Source organism: Peromyscus eremicus, chromosome 3 (genome assembly GCF_949786415.1).
Source record: "Peromyscus eremicus chromosome 3, PerEre_H2_v1, whole genome shotgun sequence".
Lineage (NCBI taxonomy): Eukaryota > Metazoa > Chordata > Mammalia > Rodentia > Cricetidae > Peromyscus > Peromyscus eremicus.
The window spans coordinates 80,390,061-80,398,426 of NC_081418.1; the positions used below are offsets into that span (position 1 = coordinate 80,390,061).

General features: G+C 46.2%; 1 pseudogene; it reads right to left on the reverse strand.

Moving 5' to 3' along the window:
* Positions 1-377: 377 nt before the first annotated feature.
* LOC131906309 (elongation factor 1-alpha 1-like) lies at positions 378-5,061 on the reverse strand (annotated as a pseudogene).
* Positions 5,062-8,366: the final 3,305 nt, after the last annotated feature.

Genomic DNA, 8,366 nt, shown 5'->3' on the forward strand with positions numbered 1-8,366 from the left:
ATTTGTTTCAGATCACAGACAACCAAAGGACCTCATCAGAAGAGCTCAGAACATTCAGGGACTTGCTTGGAGCCATATGGGGGGTGGCTGCCTACCAGATTTCAAGGATTTAGGGCCTTTTTCCAGCCGTTCTTCCTCCTCCTCCTCTTCTTCCATCTTTGCCTCTGTGTGTAATGTGTGTGAATATGGGTGCGTGCATGCCATGATACACATACGAAGATCAGATGACATTTTCCAGAGTTGGTTCTCTTCTTCCATCATGGGGTCTTGGGATCAAATTCATGTCATCAGGCATGCACAGCAAGTGTTTTTACCCACTGTGCCATCCCACCAGAACCACCTTCTTCCCAGAACGGTCATCAGTTTTTCCTTTGAGCTTAGCAGACTAACAAGCAAGAGAGAGGTGTGTGGCGATCCAACACAGCGACACAGACAGCACTAGTTGGGCCTGGATGGTTCAGGATAACCACCTGGGTGGTGAAGCCAGTGGCTTCCATTGGTGCATCCCGGTGGCTGTTGCCAGCAATGAACGGTCTTGGCACTGAAGTCCACACTACCCCAAGAAGAGCTTCACTCAAAGCCTTGTGGTACCTTTCAGTAGACTTTAACTTCAGTTGTGATATTGACTAAATCAAGCATGTCCACCATGTCAGGTCTGAGAACACGAGGCTCCACTCAGTCTGCAGGGACAGTAGTAAACCTCTAATTTTATAGCTGTTTGGGAATGTCTACTGGTAGGAAGTAGTCCAAAACTTACAGCAGTGTGGTTCCATCACTGCCATCTTCACAGGTGACATCCTATCCCTTGAACCAAGCCATATTAGCATGTTGTTCCCGTTCCAGCCAGAAATCAGCTCAATGCTGCTGTCGTAGAGTTATAGCCAATTTACTAGATGTAGGAGCTGACTTCGTTAACAGTTTCCCCAGATTTTCTCTGGCTGTGGAGTGCCTCTATTTTGTTGACACCAAGAATGAACTGTTTCACACCCAGCATGAAAGCAGGAAGGCATGTTCAGGGGTCTGCCTATTCATAGAGATTACAGTTTCAGCTTCACCAACATCAGCGGGAATCACCCGGAGAGTCTGAGACAGGAACGCAATCGTGTTGTTAACAAAGTCTCTGTGTCCTGGGTAATCAGTGGTAGTCACATACTTGTTGGTCTCGAATTTCTACAAGGAAAAGCCAACAGTGACACCATGTTCACACACTACCTTTTAGTTTGTCCAAGACCCAGACATATTTGGAGGAGAGCTTTCGAATCTAGACAACCTCCTTCTCAAATTTTTCTTTAAAGAATTTTTTTAATTACATTTATCCATTTATTTTGAGGAGCATGCATACTCCTATGAGTGTGTGGTAGTAACAGACCAACTTGTAGAACTTGGGGGACTTAGTTCTCTCCTTACACCATGTGGGTCCCAGGAATCAAACTCAGATCTTCGGGCTTGGCAGCAAATGCCTTTTCCCGCCGCGTTGTATGGCTAGCTCCTTGATTTTTAGTGGTTCTTTTGTCGATCCCACCACATTTGTGGACCAAATGGCATTGCCTAAATCTGCACGTCCAACAGTGACGTCAGTGAGTCTTTCCTCTCTCGTTGTGGCTTCGGCTTAGCAGTGGCTTCACAACACTGTGTTCTGATGGCAAACACCGCGTGGGTAAGAAGTACATTAGTTTTGACGGGTACAAGGTCCAGTGTGGATGTGAGGCAAGTAGCATCCTGGAGAGAGATCCAGAAATGAGGTCTGAGAATCCAGAAGGCAGCAGAAAGGCAAAAGATTTAGGGTTTCAGGGGCCATCAAGATGGGTCACTAGGTAGAAGTACTTGCCACCAAGCCTGACAGCTTGAGTTTAATCCCTGGAACTCACATGGTAAAAGGAGAGAGCCAGCTCCCAAGGGTTGTCCTTCTGATCTCTGCAAATGCATGGTGGCACACTCACACCTACCCCACACCAAGCAGATAAGAGTAATGAAAAAGATTTAGAGTCATGGGGCAAAGAAAGAAAGGACCCCCCCCCCCCAACAAAGTTCTTTCTCTATCAATATTTTGCTGTATTAGACTTCAAATAACTTCAAGTTGCCTCAAGATATCAGACTCTGTCCTACAAAATATGATCCCCTCTGCCTGGACAGGCTATATATAGTCCTACATGATTCTTTTTAAATCAGTCTGTAGGTCAATTTATAGATTAACTATAAGCTAGGGAGATCTGCCCAAGTCCCTGAGTTTGAACTTTCATCTTACCCTTTGTTTTCTTTAGCATTTGGTTATCACAGTGATTCTTATTGTGAATCTGCCTTTATTGGTTGAAGTTACCTATTCCCTGTTAGATTATAAGACTGTGAGAGTGGGGCGTGTTCTTTCTTATTTCCATCTAGTTGTGCCTGCTAGTCCTAGATCTTCCAGCTAGGGAAGCCAATAGGCTGCAAGTCTGTATCCCAGAAAGTAGACTCTGGGATGGAGTTTTGAGTAGAGAATATTTATTAAAGAGTGCCCCAGGGTTCCATACTCAAGGGAATGGGAGGACAGAGGATGCAGTGCAGGTCCATTGAAAGCCTCAACTGAGCCCAGGGGAGCCCAGAGAGAGCATGGCTAGAATTATTAGGCATTTTTATACTGCCAGTGATCACTCTTGGTTACTCCAGAAAGGGTCATGACTTTGGCCAAGGTAACTTGAAAACAAAGCTGTTCCTGACAGGGCAGTCAAAGGCCTTCTATGACAATGCCTCCATAGATCATGGCTACTATAGTGGCAGCAACAAACCATCTCTCAGTTCTCTTTCCATCTACCTGACCTCACATCTCACAGATACTTACACGAGCCACTAAACTCCCAGGCATAGTTCACAAGTCCTTCCTGGGTCCCTCCACAGCACAGGCACGGCCTGCGTGTCTTGCCACAACTGGCAGTTTCCAGGATTGAAGAAAGTTTGAGGGGAGAGAGATGAACAGTAAAGAAAGAAAAGAAAGGGGCCACCGACAAATTCCACACCTAGGGCATAATTTGAAGACGGGAAGAAACTAATGAATGTCAAGTTTAGAGAAGAACTAGCCATAGATGGTTCCTTCTCTCCCATTTTACTAGAGGAAACAGCCTCATGAAGTCAGCATCACTTTACAGGGACCCCAGATGCAAGCCTTGCACTCATGAAGACGGGGTGTTGCTCAACCTTTTGCATGGAGACCTCAGCTCTGCCCTTGCCGGCAACAGAAGTCTTCAGCTGCAAATGGCCTTTGTGTTAGCCAGAGAGATGTCACTGAGGCAACACCACGGTGAGTTGTTGTCTGCTGCCCCTGTGGGTGAACCCCAACCTGCTAACCTGACTCGGCATGACTTTTGGTTGTTGTGTTTACTCGATGAGTCAACTCAGCTCTCCTGACCCTGGGCTGTTCTGACTGTAATTAACCTGGTCATCACCATAGTGACTGGGTCAAAAGGGTCCAAACCCTTTGTCTGACACCTGCCTGTTCTTGGATAAATGATCTCATCAAGTATTACAAAGGAAGGTATTACTCCTACTAAAAACCCACGACTCTTTTTTTGTCTGTGTTTTCCATAAAAAAATATAAATGTGATCTATTTTTTCTTAGTTAAGAAACGCCTCTGGACATGCTCCAAATCTGAGTGAACTTAGAACTTCCCGGTTCCCAGTGTGCTAGCTAGCTAGACATGCAAAGTCTATGGAAGAATGAAACTCAGTGAGAAGCAATAAGCCGAGAGAAAATCATTCAAAGCTAAATGAGCACAACTGAAAGCACTAATGTAACCTGCTATTTCATAAAGACCTAAAGTTAGGACATCTTTTATCCATTAACAACACATTGACACTGGCTGAGTGCCTGGACTTGTAGGTGTAGGGAAGACATCACTGAACAAGAAGATTCAGCTCCTAACTTCACGTCATGTACTTCCAGATTGCAGAGGAAACCAATGTCAAACAAGCTGTTGACCCAAGGACAGCCATCAGGATAAAAGAGAGGGTGCAGGGTTCTGGGACAGCACACAAGCAGTCTGCTCAGGTCACTGTGGCTTCACCCTAAGGTGCAACCTAAAAGATGCCTATGAATCAGCCGTAGCAGCAGGAAACAGCAACTGTGACCAGGAAGGATCTCTGTGCACCTGCGAATCAAATGATCTGGAGGGTAGGAGAGGACAGAGAGACAGGGCAGGGTGACACTATGTGACACTGGAAAAGACAGTGTGTCCCAGTGTTGCAGGGCGCAGTGAGCTACGAAAAGGAGTGGAATGTTTAATTAATGAAATGAAGAAACATTGGTAGAGACTAACAGTGACATCATCATATTTGTGTTTCTAAAAAGACAAAAACCAACAAAAGGAAATGCATGCATGCACATGCTTCTCTGGCTGCTCTGTCAACACAAAGAGAATGGGAAGAATTAGTGTGAGGGCACAAGCCTATGGCATGTCCAAACTCAATAAACTGCACCCATTATATACATGCAATATGTGCCTTGAGATGCATCAATTATACATCAATAAAAACATAAAAGGGGGAGGAAATGAGAAGTGGAGATGGGAAGAGAGGGAGGAAGGAGCAAGGAGTACAAGAAGAGAGAGCAGTGGAAATTGACTGCAGAAGATAAGGTGTTGGATCAGAGCAGGAAATCTGTGGGTCAACATGACTATTTAAGGCCTGGATAAAGTCAACCTGCCTTTGGCCGGTGTTAGGTCTCAGACTCCAAAGGGCAGAGCATATGTCCAGAAATGACAGACTAGGTTCAGTTCAAGCTGGACTACAGAAGGACTTCTGGCAGATGGTTCCTCAGGAACCTGGGAAACAGGTCGCTGTATGCAAAAAGGAGTCATTTCCATTATCTTCCCTTGACTCTGGTGAAAGGGACATATGGCTCGCTGTTGACATACACCTGTGGCGATAACCAAAGCTCGTGCTGTCCTCCAGACTCCTTCAGTCCTTCTTCACAGATCCTTGTTATGCCTTTCAAAGTCCGTGCTAGCCTCCTGGCCCTTCTCACCTCCCCCACTCCTCCACTCCGTCAGCTCCTGGGCTGCTGCAGTTCACAGGCCTCCCTGCTCCCATCATTCGCTGTCTATATAAAGGTGAGGTTTCCTCCCTGGCCCTGCTATTCCCACTATTCTCTCTCTTGCTAGTCTAGAGTCTCTTGCAGATAGAACTGGCCATGTCTAGTCTGCTTTTTCCTCTCTGGTCTGGACTCTTCTAAATATCTACAGATGTCCTTTCTCTCTCTCTTATCTACAACAACCCTTGCCCCCAACCATGGAGCAGCCATTTTGGTGGTTTCTTTACTATGCCCTCACTTACAGTTTGCATGCTCAACTCTGAGTCTCCAAGAGTTTATTATCTGGTGACGATAAGGCGTAGGAAAAGTGGACTTTGCCTGCTGAGAGAATCTTCCTAGAGAAACTACTTACAAGGCAAAGTATGAAGGGATCCTAGCAAACCCCATTCAGCTTGCTCAGGGGGGACATGCAAACCCAGCCTTCCAAAGGTTGAGCTGAGAAAAGAGCTCCCCACAGTGATGTCTGCAGCTATCTGTTGGGTTGGCCATGGTAAAGATCAAATAGGACAACTGTGGGGCTATGACCCCCCCCAAAGAAAACCCCTCACCACACTGTGTGTACAAGGGGCTCACTCAAGTGGCTTCTGTAGCACCCTTGCAACAGCCTTAGCATAGAGTGCCAGGAGGGAAAGTGAACAGCCAAGTATAGAAGACAAATCTCTTCAAGAATTTACCGAACTGAGGCAGGTGTGGCGGTGCACACCTTTAATCTCAGCACTTAGGAGGCAGAGGCAGGCAGATGTCTGTGAGTTCTAGGCCAGCCCGATCTATATAGTGAGTTCCAGGACAGCCAGAACTACCTAGTGGGACCATCTCGAAAAAAGGCAAAATGAAACTAAAAGTTTCTGAACGGGCAGAGCTTGGTGGATGTTATGTAACTGTAGGCTGGAGTGCTGGAAGGCAAAGAAGAGGAGACATTGATGATAACCCTCTCCAGGGTCTTCCTTGAGGGTTTCAGTGGTCGGTGTTATCATCCCCCTGGTGAGAACTAGTGGTAAGGAGCAGGTATTTACCTCCTTTTAAACAACGGACTTCAGAATGTCAGTCTCCAGATTGTGATGACAAGTAAGGGTCAGATACATGGGTCTCTGAAATGGATGGGATGCACTGTAAGAGAGGTGGTATTAAAGCTACAGGGGTGGATGGAATCTAGGGAGAGACTGCGGAGAAAAGAGAAAGTTTGAGTGGGATAAAGCCAGGGTCCAGGAGAAGGCTTCATGGCAATGTTATCAGCAACAATAAAAGCTCAGAGAGAGTCTGGGTGTCATATGAACCTACTGCTGATTCTTCTGTGCATGGCTTGAAGCTTACTGGATCAACAATGGATGAAGGTCAGCCAAACAATTTGGCAAGGTAGTCTCTGGGGGAGGTTGGAACTGCATGCTCATATCCTGATTACCCTAAAATAAGCCAACCTATGATCTGGGCTTGTTAGCTGTTCCCTAAGCCCAGCCCAGCCCTCAGGAGGCTGAGGCAGGATGGCTGCATACTCATGGCCAATCTGGGCTATACAAAATGGGCTTTAGAGGTCGCGGCTGGAGAGTGGGCTCAGTGGTTAAGAACACTTGCTGCTCTTGCAGAAGAGCCATGTGGTGGCTCACGACTGTCGTTACTACAGCTCCAAGGGATCCAATGCCTTCTCTGGCCTCTGAGTGTACCAGGCATACACATGGTGCACATACATACGTGTAGGCAATCACTCATACACATTAAATTTAAAAATCTTAAAAAAAAAAAAAGAGCCAACTCCTAAAAGAAATGTTATGAGAACTGGGAACTAACTGGTTTGGGGCATGAGAAGGGGGGGGGGGGGGAGTATAAGAATCCCAACTCTTCCTTCAGCTCCCCGGGTTGTGGCTCATGAGCATTGTGTCCAGAGACTAGATCTCCCTGAGACCTCAGAACCTGGGTCCTGGTCTCATTCCCCAGAACAGACCCGACTCTGATGGTTCTTGCTTCCTGAATCCTTTCCCCCAGGCAGTCACACTAACAAGAGCACGTGAACTATATAGACTGTGCGGCCAACACGTGGAGATGAAAGCTGGCAGGGAGAAAGAAAATCCTCTGAGAGAGACTAATATTTCCCTGAGGACAAGTCACCACAGAGGCCAAGTTATAGCCGGAAAACCAACTGATGCATTTGCAATGAGAAACTCTGCTTTCAATAGCGCTAGAAGTTCGTACTGGCTAGACCAATGTGTTCTCACCCTGTTGAAAAGTCAACTCTTAGGAAGCCAGATTATCCAGAGGAGACTTGGTGAACAAGCATTGAATGGTCTGTGTTCCCCGGCTCAGCTGGCCATGGAGCTCTTACCTATTAGGGATTGCCTTGCCCATGGACTTCACTGTTTAGGTCTGCTGGCCAATCGTCCTGCTCATCAGAAGACTGAACAGACAGGTAGGGCCAGTGCTTGAGGGTTGTCATGTTCTGAGTTTCCGTGGCTGGCCAGTTTCCTTCTCTCATAATGTGAGTCCATTTCCCCTGAGTCATCAAGGACTCATTTACTCCCTTACTGTCACGGTCAAACTCAATATCATCTACCGAAAAACATATTTAAATGCAGTATCTTGGATATTTTTTCAACAAGGAACTTATCCCAACCACTGCATATGTATTTCTTTGTTTGAATGCCTTTTTAAAGATACATTTCATTTTATTTGTGTGTGTGTGTGTGTGTGTGTGTGTGTGTGTGTGTGTGTCTATATGAGTATATGCCACATGTGGGCAGAAGAAGGTGTTGATAGACTTCTGGAGCTGGAGTGACAAGCAGTTATGAGCTGCCCCACATGGATGCTGGGAACTCAACTCAGGTCCTCTGTAAGAGCAGCAAGTGCTCTTAACCACTTAGCCATCCCTCTAGTATTTGACATTAAACAACAAAACAAAACAAAAAAACAAACAAGAAGTCAAAGTCTCACTATATGGCTGACTCCGTAGGCTGACCTCAACCTTGAGACCCCCTCCACCCTTGCTTCCTGCATGCTAGGATTACAAGGTACACTGTCACAATGAGCCACCTGTTATTGATTGAGTCACACATACTTCAAGACTGCCGGCTAGCATTTTGTAAAGGCTTGCCATGGGAGAAAACAACTTTTTAAATTAAATTAAAGGAATGTAATCCCCCTCCTGGGAATCCTGAGTATGGAAACTCTCCCTCCTGAGGTTGGAGTAACCTGCATGGGTTAACTTAGTGCCTGTGAAATTAGCTGGGTACCTGGGAGAAAGGAAGAAAGGGGTCAACATCCCAGGAAGGTTGGTAGCCTCCAACCATGCCAGGATGCTATGAGGTCTACATTCCAG